This window comes from Canis lupus, chromosome 9 (genome assembly GCF_048164855.1).
Source record: "Canis lupus baileyi chromosome 9, mCanLup2.hap1, whole genome shotgun sequence".
NCBI classification, from domain to species: Eukaryota; Metazoa; Chordata; class Mammalia; order Carnivora; family Canidae; genus Canis; species Canis lupus.
Window position 1 is genome coordinate 72,049,442 of NC_132846.1, and position 15,634 is coordinate 72,065,075.

The 15,634-nt window shown below is 40.4% G+C and overlaps 1 protein-coding gene and 1 long non-coding RNA gene across 4 annotated transcripts in view; both read left to right on the forward strand.

Moving 5' to 3' along the window:
- RCOR1 (REST corepressor 1) overlaps positions 1–15,634 on the forward strand; it is a 138,567-nt gene that overhangs the window by 86,449 nt on the left and 36,484 nt on the right. The window lies entirely within an intron of this gene.
- On the forward strand, positions 3,526–12,567 carry LOC140640514 (uncharacterized). Its single transcript, XR_012037265.1, has 2 exons — positions 3,526–3,665; positions 12,181–12,567. It is a non-coding gene; the product is annotated as an uncharacterized lncRNA (long non-coding RNA).

Here is a 15,634-nt window from a genome sequence, read left to right on the forward strand (position 1 = left end):
TGGAGCCTGCTTCTCCCTCTGCCTGTATTTCTGCTTCTCTCTCTCTCTGTGTTTCTCATGAATAAATGAATATAATCTTTAATAAAATAAAAGAGACTGTTTCTTAGTTTTTAAATAAAAAAAAAAAACTATAGGGAATGATAAATCCCTAGAAATAGAGTTCCTAGGCCAAGGGGCAAATACATTCTTTTTTTTTTTTTTTTTTTCATTTTTGAAAATGGATTTAATTTTTAGATGAGTTTTAGGTTCACAGCCAAATTGAGTAGAAAGTACAGAGATTTCTTCCCATACACTATTACCCCCACACGTGTACAACCTCCTCTACTATTGACAACCCCTAAACTTGTTACCAGTGAACCTACACTGATACATCATTGTTACCCAAGGTTCATAATTTACATTAAGATTCATTCTTGTGGGATCCCTGGGTGGCTCAGTGGTTTAGCGCCTGCCTTCGGCCCAGGGTGTGATCCTGGAGACCTGGGATCGATCCCACATTGGACTCCCTGCATGGAGCCTGTGTCTCTGCCTCTCTCTCTGTCTCTCATGAATAAATAAATAAAATCTTTAAAAAAAAAGATTCATTCTTGTGTTGTACATTCTGTAGGTTTTGACACATGTATTCACTATTGTAATTTCATACTGAATAGTTTCCCTGCCCTAAAAATTCTCTGTGGTCTGCCTATGCATCCCTCCTAACCCCATAACTTTTGGCAACTACTGATCTTTTTCCTGTCTCTGTAATTCTGTCTTTTCCAGAACTGTCATATGGCTGGAATGATACAGTGTGTAGCCTTTTCAGATTGGCTTTTTTGACTTAGTGATAACACACATTTGAGGTTCCTCCATGTCCTTTTCATGACTTGATGGCTCATTTTCTTTGTGCTGAACAGCATTGGATTATCTGCATGGACCACAGTGTGTTTACCCATTCACCTACTGAAGGACATCTTGGTTGCTTCCAAGTTTTGGCAATTATGAATAACGTGTATTATTCATACAAACATGTATATTATTCATATGAACATGTATATGCGGGTTTTAGTGTGTGGACATAAGTTTTCAGCTCTTTAGGGTAAATACTAAGGAGCAAGATTGCTGGATTGTATGTTAATACGTTTGATTTTGTAAGAAATTGCAAGACTCTTCTGAAGTGGCTCTGCCACTTTACATTCCCACCAGCAATGGATGAAAGTTGCTGTTGCACTGTGTCCTTGGTTAGTCAGTGTTTTGGATTTTGGCCACTCTAAAAGTGTGTAGTTTATTTTCTTTTGAGCTAAAAAATAATATATATGCACAAGATAAAATATTCTACATCTCCCAAGTTAACCAGTGTTATGTTAATATTCTGAGTATCTGTTAGTCCCTTACGCTTATTTTTTTGTTTAATGGTCATACAATATGGGTGTTTCATAGGTAGACATTTCTAAACAGTGCTGCCATGAACATCGTTGAAGTGGGGTTGCTAGGTCAAATGGTATATACATTTTACATTTATACATTTTTCTATGTGTCATCTGAAGAGTTAGAGGAGTGTGCCAAAAATGTCCCCAGTACTGGGTATATTGATTTTTTATTCTTAAAAATTTTTTTCCTTTCTTTCTTTTAAAGATTCCATTTATTTAAAAAAAAAGATTCCATTTATTTATTCATGAGAGACACTGAGAGAAAGAGGCAGAGGCATAGGTAGAGAGAGAAGCAGGGGGACTGATGTGGGACTTGATCCTGGGACTCTGGGATCACGCCCTGAGCCGAAGGCAGACGCTAAACTGCTGAGCCACCCAGGCGTCCTTTATTCTTAAAATTTTTAAATTATTTTTATAGTAAAATACAGTGTAAAATTTACCATCTTAACCATTTCTTTAATTCCAAGTAAATTTTATTGTGAAATTATAACAAGCAAATGAAATCTTTTGGTTTATATTTCCATCTTAATCTTTTTTATTATTTTTATGTTTTTTACTTATTTATTCATGAAAGACAGAGAGAGAGGCAGAGACACAGGCAGAGGGAGAAGCAGGCTCCCTGCAGGGAGCCCAATGTGGGACTCTATCCCGGGTCTCTAGGATCAGGCCCTGAGCCGAAGGTGGCGCTAAACTGCTGAGCCACCCGGGCTGCCCATCCATTTTAATCATTTTTAAGTGTAAAATGGTATTAAGCACATTCACATTATTGTGTACCACCTCTAGAACTCTTTTCATCTTGTAAAACTGAAACTCCGTACTCATTAAAACACTGGTCTACATTTTTTCTACATTTACCCCCTCCCACCTCCTACCCCCCAGCACCTGGCAACCACCATTCTATTTTCCGACTCCATGAATTTGACCACTCTGGGTACTTGATATAAGTGGAATTATATACTGTTCTGTGACTGGCTTCTTTCACTCAGCATGATGTCCTTTAGTTTCATCCACATTGTAGCCTGTGTCACAGTTTCCTTCAGTTGGAAGGAAATACTTCCTGACTGGAAATACTTCCTGTATGGATGGATAGACCATGTTTTTATCTCCAGTCATCTGTTGATGGGCACTTGCATTGTTTCTGTGTTTTGGCTCCTGTGAATGCTGCTGCTGTGAACATGGGTGTGCAAATATCTCTTTGAGGACCTGCTTTCATTTCTTTTGGACATAGAAGTGAAATTGCTGGATGTGTAATTCTATTTTTTAATTTTTTGAGGCACCACCAGCCTGTTTTCTGCAGAGGCTGCTATCATTTTATGCTCCCACCAGCAGTGCATGGGCTCTAGTATCTCCACATCCTCATCATAATTGTTAACTGCTGTTTGTTTAGTTTTTTTTGTTTTTTAATAGTAGCTTTCTTAACGAGTATGAGGTGATGCCTCATTGTATGGGAATATTCATTGTTTTTTTAACTTTGCTGAACTGATAAAAAAAGGATTTCATTAATTATTACTAAGGTTGAGCATCTTTGTATTTTGATCTTTTAATTCTTCTATAAATAAAGTTAAATCTTACCTTATTTTTAAATTTGTTTTTTAGAATTATATATATAGTTAAATTTATTAATCTTATTTGTAGTTTCTGGTATACTGTCATGCTGAAAGAAGCCCTCTTACCCACATGTTACAGACACTGATACCTATGTGTCTTCTGTCCTTCCCACCCTCTTACTTCTCTTTCCTCATTACGTCATTGTTCTGTCTGGAATTACTTCTTTTCTCCATCACTGATATTAAACTTGTATGTGTACTTTGGTCTACATCTGGGCTCTTGATTTTGTTTCATTGATTTATCCGTTTCCTGATTTGTACCATTTTTATTCTTTTTTTTTAAATTTTATTTATTTATTCATGAGAGAGAGAGAGGCAGAGACATAGGCAGAGGGAGAAGCAGGCTCCATGCAGGAAGCCCAATGTGGGATTCGATCCCAGGACTATGGGATCGCACCCTGAACCAAAGGCAGACGCTCAACTGCTGAGCCACTCAGGTATCCCCGTACCATTTTTATTCTTTTCTGTGTTTCTAGCTCATGTATTTATTTTTCTAAGTGAAGTTTAGGCTCATGGTTTCACTTTCTCTCCAGAAGCATCTCAATTGGGTTTATACTGAACAGCTTTGTGTGCTTGGTGCTATTGCAGAAATGAGGGATTCAGGAAGCTCGTACTCTAAAGGAGAAAGAAAGGAAAATGAACCTGTTAACAGGTAATTTATATGTGTTTCATCTAGTTCGGCTCTTCTTTGGATGCAGAAAGTTGAGATCTAGAGAAGTTAAATCAAATGCTTAAGATCCCACAGCTAATTAGTAGCCAAGTTTGGGCTAGATCTCTGGTCTCCAGATGGCATTTATTACACACATCTGCCTTCATGTGCTGCTTCATTTAATAAACTATAATTACGATCTTAAAGCAATACTGATGTTACACGAGTTGCTTTGGGCTGTATCTATGTAAAACTTCATTGAGAGATCCAACCTTTGGGGTATGCCTAGAAAATGTGCCTTGTAGAGACACCTTTCATGTAAAAGAAATATAAATAGGGATCCCTGGGTGGCGCAGCAGTTTGGCGCCTGCCTTTGGCCCAGGGCGCGATCCTGGAGACCCGGGATCGAGTCCCACATCGGGCTCCCGGTGCATGGAGCCTGCTTCTCCCTCTGCCTGTGTCTCTGCCTCTCTCTCTCTCTCTCTGTGACTATCATAAATAAAAATTAAAAAAAAAAAAGAAATATAAATAATTCCAAGTAGCATAGGTGAGAACAATGTGATTTAAATAGTGTTATTAAAAAATAAATAAAAATAAAAATAAAAATAAATAGTGTTATTAAATAATTCTGGAAAATTACTTGATGAAACAGTGGCTTGAGTTTAGGGGACAAAGGAGTGAATAAAGGTTGAAAAAATGGTAGGATCTGGAGGTTGGGCAGATGGTAAGAGAAACTGAAAAATGTTCACTAATTGGACATGAAGACAGTTGAGTCTTGTTATAGCATCAGGCATCTCCTGTGTACTGTTAGTGGTCGGATGCTCCCCTTGGGACCCGGCAGAAAGCACTGCATTTTCTTGGGTAGAGACAAGGGAAGGAAGCATTGGCAACAGTGGACGACCAGGTGGAAGGCTGAGGAATATAAGGGTCGGCTGGTGGGCACGGTGCGCGAGCCCTGCAGGTAGCGGGCAGATGCGTTTTGGACAGGCCTGCGGATGTGGGGCGAAAATGCAGTGCTTTGTTTTGGAGACCTGCCTGGTCATGACACACATTGTCCTTGGGGAGGTGAGAAGCAGTGAAAGTGTGCATCAGGGCTCTTGACAGCCATGTGGTTGAGTGAAGAGCTGAGGCTAGAGGCAGTAAGTGTTGATTCATTCCAGCTGAGAGAAGTTGCTGCCCTCACTAGCCATTGCTGTTAAAGAGAGGCTTGATTGAAATTTAGGAAGTCAGGTTGGCAATGTCAGGAGCGCTTGGGCTTGCTCAACGGAGTTGGAGATCCTGGAAGGGGGGTGTTAGGTGGGTGTCGAGTGGCCTTTCACAGGCCTTTCAGTAAGAGTACTACCACATCTGTATCTGGGTACACCTGCCCTGCTCCATCAGTTACTCACATTTATCAATACCTATGGGGCACCTATGATGTGACATCATCTCCCTAGTCCCCAGTAGAATGTCTAACCGCTCTCCTGCATGGATGCCCCCCCCCCATTCCCATCTGTGAGCATCTTCCCCCACCCATTTCACGCTGCCCTTCCTTGGAGACTCCCTCCTTATCCCACTTGGTCTGTACCCTAGGTGCCTACCTCACTTGCCCCAACCTAATGGCTTTAGGACAGCCTTCTCTCAGTGGGGCTGCTGCTCCCTTGAGCATAGATCAGGGTACTCTTTACATTCCCTTGGTGTCCCTACCAATACACACAGACCCAGCCATGGTCTGGACTTTGTGTAGAGAAGCAGCTGAATGTTAGTAAAACAAAGTGGACATGTTACTAGCAAGAAATCTCAAAAAGCTTTTTTTACTGGATAGTTTTGTCTTCTTTGAAATATATATAGTCAGGTCAGATCATATTCCCGGTATGGTTTGCTTTACTGTTTTAATGCAAAAAAAAAAAAAAAATGTTTACCAAGCAAGTGTGGTCAAATGTAATATAAAGCTGTGGCCCGAGAGACCTCTTAGAAGGCAGTTTTAGGAGAGAGGATAGGTTAGGAAAGGGATAATCTGAGGATGGTTTTTGTTGTTTGACTCTCTTTAAGGTAGGGCTTTACCCCTAAACGGTGAATTGGAGCCAAGTGGGGGAGCCAGTGCACAGCCATGACCACTGTAGGTCGTTTCATGAAGACGCAAATTTCCTAGACTCAGCTGCACTTGCATTGGGTGTAGAAATTTGCAAGGTAACTTTGGCTGTTGGGAATCAGTGAAACAGATGGTCCCGCTCATTTATGCATTATGTACTTTATAGGTTATATATAATCAGTACTTCTGCAGTTATTTAAGTGTTTGATTGCATTTTGTTTTTATTATATAAAAATGAAGAGAAACCAGTACAGTGGTTAGCACAAATCTCAGTGTGAAAATGGACATAGATGGAAATCATTAGCTATGGCAGAGACCATCAAGCTGATTTTTTTTAAGCTGGATAATATAAAGAAAAAAATTAAGACATGCAATGTACTAGACATACAGGATTGAAAGATGTGTCAAAAGGCAAAGTCAAATTAGAGATTTTATTTTTTTTTTTTTTTTTTTTTTTTTTTTTTTTTTTTAAATTAGAGATTTTAAAACAAGTTGTAGCTTTCTTGGAATGAGAACCTTCCTTAGACCTGCAACATACACAAACATTTCTGTGTTAGGGCATTTGACTTCAGTACACATTTTCAAGATGATATTGTGTGTGAAAGTTCCATAGCTATATAATAAGTTTTTTAACATTTACACAAATACATAATACATGTCAAGAATGCTTATATAAAACATTCGAGTGCCTTTCCAGTTCACTGTAAAATCAGAAGGTCTGACAGTTGGCCACAAGGCCCTGCCTAGTCTGACCCTGCTTTTGCCCTTCTGAATACATCCAAAACATGCTCCCTGGAACCTTTTCTGTTTCTTTGTCTGGAATCCTCTTTTCCTAAATGTCCTCATGGCTCTCTTTCTCGGTTCTTCTTGGTCATTGCTTACACGTCAACGTCAGTATGGCTTTCCTTGACCACACTGTGAAATAGAGATCACTACTACTTTGATTCAGTTCCTTCATTCTCTTTTTAGTCACCTGATGTAGTACTTTTTACTTGTCTCTCTCTATGAAAAAATGATGAGGAACGTGGTATGTTTGATCAGCTCTGCCAATCCTCTCAGCATGAGAAAATGATGGGGATGTGGACACTTCTCCGTATGGAGATTTGCAAATACAGACTTTTTGTCTCTTTTGTTCTATGTCTTGGGGGTCATCTGGAATCCCCCAACATTTTCTTCTTTGCCACTCGCCTAATGACCATTCATTTGCTCAGTAAATATTTGAGTGATATGTTTGTACCAGGCACTGGGGAAATACAAGAATGAACAGTCTGACGGGTCCCTCGCCAAGTGTAGCTTCCAGTCGAATGGAGACCTGTGTTGGTAAATTAATAAGGTCATTGACAGAAGGGAGAAATGGACTTAAAGTCCCTAACCTATTAATTCTTTGAAATGAAAACAGGGGTAAAGATAGAATAAGCCAATACTGGCCTTGGATTTCAGCTTTTTACAAATAAATGGCTTTCAGAGAGCTTGATAATTGTGATTAAAATGAGGTTTTTCAGTGTGTGAAAATTATCATCATTTTTATTCTTTGTTTTAGAGTTAACTAAATGTTCACAACTTAATAGAAAAGGCAGAACTGGGCAGCCCGGATGGCTCAGCGGTTTAGTGCTGCCTTCAGCCCAGGGTCTGATCCTGGAGACCTGGGATCGAGGTCCGCGTCGGGCTCCCTGCATGGAGCCTGCTTCTCCCTTGCCTGTGTCTCTGCCCACCCCCCCACCTCTCTCTTTCTCTGTCTCATGAATAAATAAAGTCTTAAAAAAAAGAAAAGAAAAGGCAGAGTTGGGTTTACAGATTATAGCTGAAGCTCTCCACTACAAACCAAGGATTACCTCCTGTTTGTCATCCCAGTGTGTCCTGTCTTCATCTTTCCATACTTAAAGAACTTCATCTTGTTATAATTTGTCTTTTCTGTTCACAGTGGACATTTGCTTCCAGTTTTTTATTTCTACAACTATTACTACTGGGAACTCTCTATGACTTAGTTCTTGATATCCATCGGAATGTAGATATTCAGCTATGAGAGATCAGTGCCAAATTATTTTCCAAAGTGGTCAAACTGGTTCAGCCTGCTACCAATAAAATGCAAAATTTATTTGCTCCATGTCCTCACCAGTAATTGCTATTGTTGGACTTCTACATTTTAAACAATCCAGTGATTATAACACTTGTTTCTCATATCAAGGAATTTTACTGTTTAGGTGTGATAATGATATTGTGGTTCTACAAAGAAAATATGTCCACTTTTTTTGGTCCACATTAAAAAAAGGTGTGTGTGTGTGTGTGTGTGTGTGTGTGTGTGTGTGTGTGTGTAGGGATGAGATAACTGGGATTTACTTTAAAATTCTTCACAATGTAAAGCACATTTTGGGGTCTACTGGTCAGATTGGAATACAGACCCAGATTATGGTTTAAATGTTGAATTTACTGTTCTGTAGTTATAAAGAGAATATATCTACTCATAGAAGATACACGCTGAGTAAGAATTCAGGGCATAATTATGATACTCTCAAATGGTTCAGAAAAGAAATTACATATATACACACAAGCTTGCTTTTTATTATTAAAAATAGCCTAGAACTCCTTCACTTCGTCACATGGGTAGCCACTATTAAAATTTTGCTTTCATGTCTTCTCTGCATGCTTCTGCTCACTCTGATTTTAAGCACAAATGTACTGTAAATAATAATTTTTCAACTTTAATTTTCCTGTAATTAAACATTAAATTGAGTTTTAATCCTTGACTATCCCATCATATAGCCTATCCATGTCCACATTCTTGAACATTTCGATTCTTTCAGTTTTTCCCTACTATATAAATAACAAATGAGTAAGCAGGAATTTATAATGTCCTTTTCCAATAGAAAAGAAAACCATCCTTGATTCTGCAGATCAGGTTTCCCAGCTAAGTTCTTTTTCCCTGACACTTAGGACAATTGGAGTTAATTATTTGTGTAATTATTTCTCTCTCCAGCCAGACTGAATTCTGTGAAGGTGGGCTGTTTAATCATGGCTGTATATAAGCAGCACTGGGCACACAGTAGGCTTGAAAGATTTGTTGGAGAATGGTTAAAGTATATTAATTATAAAATGTCATCTTTATGCCACCTATTTTGAAAGGTCAGGCTTCTTTACTCAATGAAGATACCCTACCCTCACCCCCAGCACCCCTACAAAATTCAAGCACTGAAAGTGGGTAGCACTTAAGTAGGAATACCTGCTCCCTCCTAACAAACATGCTATTTTCTCCCACCCCCATTCTCACGATACCACTGTGCAGTTGAGCTTCCATTTTCAGAGCTGAGAAACCAGGGCCCACAGAGAAGTGACCTTGCGTCGAGTCTGCGTTGGGCAGAGACTTGTGTTCCCTGTGTTCCTAGAACCCAGCCTCTCTCCATGTTTCCCTTGGCTGTTTCACTTAGGGATCTCTTTTTTTCTGTATTCTTGTACACCATGGGCTGTAAACTAAGGGAAGGACCATTGTATATGTGGGGTGGCAGAGGCAGGGTTAAAGGACAAATGTCCCTATAATTCGAAGTTTGTAGACAAGCTGTGAGGAGCCACAAGGATTTGAAGCTTGTAAATCCTTCTGACCACCACCTCCCCTGCAGGATGGGAGCCTGAAGTCAGTAATTTAATCAATTAATTAGTAATAAAGATTTTATTTATTTATTTGACAGAGTGCACAAGCAGGGGGTAATGGCAGGGAGAGGGAGAAGCAGACCCCCTGCTGAGCAGGGCAGGACCTGAGCCAAAGGCAGCTGCCTAACTGACTGAACCACCCAGGTGCCCCTAATTTATTTATTTTTAAAGATTGTATTTATTTGAGAGAGAGAGAGACAGTGCATGCACAAGTGGGGTGGGAGGGGTGGTCAAAGGGAAAGGGATGAGCAGACTTCCTGATGAGCATTGAGCCTGACATGAGGCTGGATCCCAGGACCCTGGACTCATGACTAAAGCCGAAGTCAGACGCTTCATCAATTGAGCCACCCAGGGCCCCTGAAGTTGGTAATTTAAAAAAGAACCTCTATATAGTACTGGAAAGGAAATTTTCTTGCATGATTGAAATTCACAACTCACAAACTCACAAACCTCCTTTTATATACTAACATAAAGAGCATTTTTCTTCCTATTTCTGTGGTCCTGATACTGATCTTTTTAATACCAAACTTAAAAATTTTGTGCTTGTTGAGGAACTTTTTTTTATCACATTAAAATGGGGAATGTTATCAAACTCATGTTCTCTATATATTAATATTATGCTCTAATTGACGGATTCTCAGAATCACCTGGGGGCAAACCAGACATCTTGAGTGTAGTCAGTTCTCTCCTTGATCTAGGTGTGTTCATTTTCTGAAAGATCACCAAGCCTGGGCCCTTACGTGTGTGCCTTTCTCTGTGCCCGTCATGCTTTATGAAAACTGTATACCCATGAAGTACACACACTGATGCACGTAAATGAACATATGTGAACTCATGTACGTTCATGTGCACACGCATAAACAAAGGAGGGTGGAGCCCGAGAGCCAGTATTTCACAGAAATTTACCAGCTGGCTCCCATCAGTTAGGATTGGGAACTTCTGGATGGCAGGATAGCTCTCCTGGGGTTCCAGGCTGGGTTTGTCTTGTTGAGCTAATAATGTGGTTGTAAAGTGTACCCTACCTCACCTCTCGTTGGAACCCATACATGTTTGTGAAGGAATTCATTTTAGTAACACTTTACACTTGTATATATCTTGGCTCCTTTATTACTTTGTAAAGGGTTTGACGAGGATATCTTCCCTTATTCTTGTCAAATAGGTGAGGAAATGTGTTTAGCCCACAAGTTTCTTTTTTTTTTTTTTTTTTTTTTTTTTTTTAAGCCCACAAGTTTCTGATAGAAACCAAGGACCCAGGGCTCTTCCCACTGCTGACTGGTGTGAGTTTGTGGATGAATCTCAGTGTGTCCCCTGCCCCCCTTTCCTGTCATGGACTGTGGCCATTTGTTAGCGAGTTGGAGACCTTGTTTGGGGCGTAGTTCTTCCTTTAGTCATACTGTAAAAGAACAACATGTATGAGAGCAAATGAAATTATTTTAAGTACAGAGTTGCCTGCTTAGGGACTTAGTTGTCAGGTAGGTTGACGTGGTGTGAGAAATGCAAGGGGATAGTTAGTCACTATGCTGACTTATTCTTTACCTTAGGCTTTGGGCATTTTTAAGGGAAAGGTGGTTACTGTTTTAATTACAACTAAATGTCATTCTAATGATGATCAGTTTCTAAAATATGGGAGATCGTACTTGTGCCTTTCTGGAAGGTGTACAGGTGTATGAGGAGTGGAATAAAGGTGGATTATGTCTCCATTCTAGAGAGAGCATGCACGTGAGCCAGGGTAGGCATGGGGGGTGGGAGGGAAACTCTCAAGCAGCCTCCCTTTTGAGTGTGGAGCCTCAGCCTCGAGTTTATGGCCTGGGCTGAAATCAGGAGTTCGACCCTCGACTGAGCCACACAGGTGCCCACCCCCAAATTTTTAAATTACTCATAAAATGTTAGCCCTGGAACCACTTTTAAGATCATACTGGTCAAGCCACTCATCTGCTGCTGAGGAAAGGAGGCATAGAGAGGCAAGGTGGGGGAGGACTTAGCTGGAGTCCTAGCAGTGGATACTGGATAGGAGGAGGGGTACAGAAGTGCAGATGACATAGGGACAGATGCCAGAGCTGAATTTAAATACATGTGGCTTGTGGAGGGTGTTCATATTTCTTATTTCCACTTGATCAGATTGTGAGACTGGGTTGGATTTTGTAATATATACTGGAGTGCCTGCGGGGGCACTTTTTCTATTAAGTAGGATTTTAACAAAACCACATTAAGAAACAGAATTTTCATGAAGTGCATTTTATTACTGACTAGGAAGGACTGGTTCATTATATTATATTCTGGCAGAGTCTCTGTGGCTTATCTTGTTTCTGGTGCATGCCTCCCACCCCCCCGCCCCGCCCCCCCAGCTGTTCAGATGGATCATTGAAATGTTAACTGTAGTAATATCTGTGCCCACCAGGTGGCATAATTGCTTTACTTAAATGAGTTAAGCTCATTTCTATTCTCAGTGAGTTACAGTGATAATTCATTTCTTATTTTAATAATAAAAGGAGATGCCACGATATTTATCATATTCCTAAAGAAAATTTTGGCAGGATCAGTTTGAGTTATGAGAGAGAAATTGGTGCCATGTTTCCTTTATAGTACTAATGCTACTGCAAATGTTAGGAAAATAAAAATTTTTTAAAAACTGTATTGAGATTATAGCTTTGTCCTCAACCCACCCTATGGTGTCAGCCTTTTGCTCTGAATAGAATATGCAAGATCACAAGGTGTCCTGAGTCTCCGCAGTGTCTAGAGGAGGGAGGAGTGGGTGAGCTCAGGTTACCGTGGCAACTTTCATCTGCATTTTTCTCTTTTTTGCAGTTGAGTTTGAGACTCACTAATGGTACCGAGGACATTTAGTTCATCAGATGGAAACAAGAATATAGAAGCAGATGAAGCCTACTCCAAGGCAGCCATTTGCCTGTTACCCTCGCTTCCCATTACTGCCTTCATCAACCTCAGTTTTATTTTCTTGATTTTGTTCAAGTGCCATAGACTACATTTGTTAGCCTTGCTCAGTTCTCTGTACCATGGAGACTGTTCTTGTATGAGTGCCCTTCTCCCTCTGTGTCCTTTACTCAAGAGATAAGACAGCTTGTAGGGGTTTAATATCACAGGACCTGTGGTCACACACTCTGAGTGTATATAAGTCCTATTTCTGCTATTTACCTGCTGTGTCACTTTGAATAAATTACTTCTCTAGTCTTAGTTTCTTTATTTATAAGTGGGAGTGATAATAGAATTATTCGAGAGGATTAAAAGATAATCCTCGTAAAGAGCTTAGAACAGTGGCTGGCACATAGTAAATTCTCAAATATTAGCTATTGTTATTACTTAATCAATATAGCTGTTGAATCTTCAGGAAGCTTATCTTGATTTAACATCATTACCATCATTATTTACTCATTATTTTGGATTCCCATGCTAGTCTACATCTATACTGTTATTTTATGTATTTCTCTTCTCTGTTTCTTGTGTGTCATTTCAAACTACTTCAGGAAGTCAGTTTGTTTTTCTTCTTTATTTTGGGCTGCTATTTAGTACGGTGTGTTCTGTACATAGGGTAGTTCAGTAAGTGTTTGGCTAGGCTTTAGGAATTTTGTAAATTTTCTTGATCAGTTTCACACACCTTCTACCTTTTAAGTGATGTTACCCCAAAGCATAACTCATTTACCTGTGCTTTCTGTAATGCTAAGTTCTGTTCTTTTTTTTTTTTTTTTTAAGATTTTATTTATTCATGAGAGACACACACAGAGAGAGGCAGAGACACAGGCAGAGGGAGAAGCAGGCTCCATGCAGGGAGCCTGATGTGGTACTCGATCCCAGGTCTCCAGGATCAGGCCCCCGGCCGAAAGTGGCACTAAACCCCTGAGCCACTTGGGCTGCTCATGTAATGCTAAGTTCTTGTCAAAAAAACCAGTGGTTTGTACAGTCTGTGTACTTCTTACAGAAGCAGAGTGAAATGTACTTCTGTCCATCATAATTTAAAATCAGGTAGTTGTCCTTGGTTGTTTCCATAGGATATTCAAGTTTTTAAAAATACTGTATTACACAATGATGGAATTTTAAAAAATTTTTTAAAAAAGATAAAAATTTATCTTTTTAAATAAAAGGGAGAGGGGAATTAGGGGAGAGGGAGGGAGAGGGAGAGAGAGAAAGAAAACTTTTTTTTTTTTAAAGATTTATTTATTTATTCATGAGAGACACACAGAGAGAGAGGCAGAGACACAGGAGGAGGGAAAAGCAGGCTCCATGCCGGGAGCCCAATCCCAGGACTCCAGGATCACACCTCTGGGCCAAAAGCAGGTGCTAAACCGCTGAGCCACTCAGGGATCCCCGAGAGAGAGAAAACTTACACAGACTCCCTGCTGAGCACAGAGCCCCATGCAGGATCATGACCTGAGCCAAAGTCAAGAGTTGGACACTTAACCAACTGAACCACCCAGGTGCTCTGCAATTGTTTTTAAAGGAGAGTGTACTTAGTGACATCTTTCTGCTTCTGACCAACAGATTAGAAATGTCAGCTCACCTGCTTCTCGCACCCAAATGACTGTCTGGTTCTGTCCCCTTTGCCCAAGATGGGAAAGCCTGGCGGATGCAAATGACCAGGCCCATCGAAATGTTCTGGCATTTCCTTAAGCCACATGGACTTTGTGTATTGTCCTAATCACAGCTTACTTAATGACTCTCTGCCTATAGTAGCTCTTCACCCCTGATTGGGTTTGACTCTGGTTAACCTTTAAGTTTTTAGAGATGAAATCAAGATTCCAGTTGCCAGAGATGAAAAAGTACTGGAAAAGTCCCCAAGGAACCCTGTGTTCTTTATTTTAGAGCTGTTGGTCTCAGGTAGCTTGTATATCTCTTGCTTCCCTTCCTGTTTCATCCTTCATCCACCACCTGAACTATCTGGTCATCCTTTGTTTTTATGAAGGCATTTGGGAGTGGATTTTATTGTCTTAGGTTAAAGCTTATTTTTGCTTAAGGAAAGCATGTGGGAGGTTTTGAAAATGCACATGTTCTGTTTTCAACATGCCCAGTATACTGGCAGCTGCTAGCATGCTCTGTAAAGGAGCAGAAGACATTGTGCGGTCTAGAAACTGTGGTGGATAGCCCTGTGCCCCTGATTGTGAAAGGGAACAAGAACTGAGGACTGTCTGCATACAGTAGGGAGGCAGTAAGAAACAAAGCTGTCAGGAGCATCCTTTGTGTGTGCACATGGCTCTATTCTGAATTAACTCCAGCCTAAAACATTCCAGGAAGGCTTGTACTCTGCTGTAGTTTTCAGTTGGGTAATGGCGCAGCTTTATTGGTGAGAGCTCCTTCCTGGGAAAGTCAGGAAAGTTGCTAAAGGTAACACAGTCTGAACTGTAGGGTTTACTCTATACCAGGCATCACTGCCTGTGAACTCATTTTGTTTAGAGACAGCCAAGATCGGACCTCTATCTTTCTTATCCATCTTTCTAACCTGTGCTGCCTTTTACTTTGCTAGAAAAGAGCCTTTCTTTTCCATGGCATTGTACACATCACAGCACCCCCAGCATTCATTTAGCAAATTGTTGAATCTTTTTTGGACATTGGACGCAATGAAAGGAATGAAAAAGTGTAGTTTTGCTAATGGGTATCAGATGCTAATTCTTTTGCAAGTTGCAGGGCTCTCCATAATATTATTTTACTGGGTCACACCTTCAGGGCACCTGGTAGAGATGGCAAGTGACTTCCTGTTAGTGGCTCTGATAGAGTTCTTTCTTTCTCTGCTGTAGATTCCTCAGGGTAGTCTCCAGGAAAATCTAAAAGAGGTGTGATTTTAAAGGTTACTTAGTAAGAACACCTCACTGTTTACAACATGGAAAATGTTTGTCCAAACTTAGCTGCAACAGTCAGGATCCACTGTTTAGTCCATTTTACTGTTCCTACCACCAGTTAATTTTTGTGTGAGAAAGCAAAGGAGATGAAAATAGTGTCACATCCCAAGAATGCTTTGGTTTTCCTTGTAATTTTTAAGCTAACTCTGGTTGGAGACCATGAGGACAGGCTTTACTGGCTGTTACCGATGGAGCAGAAAGGACTTACAAGCAAGATAGCATCTGCTCCCAAGAACTGTGGGCAGGGCAGGTTCCTGTGGCAGCCCACTGTGGGGACCCTGCCCCGCTCCTATGGCCTCTGCAGGTATCTGCTTGCAGATCACATGACCGAATAGTGGCTGTGCACACATCGCACATTGCTTACTCAGCTAAGGTAAATAATAGTGTCTGGAAATTTGTATGCTTGCAGAGTT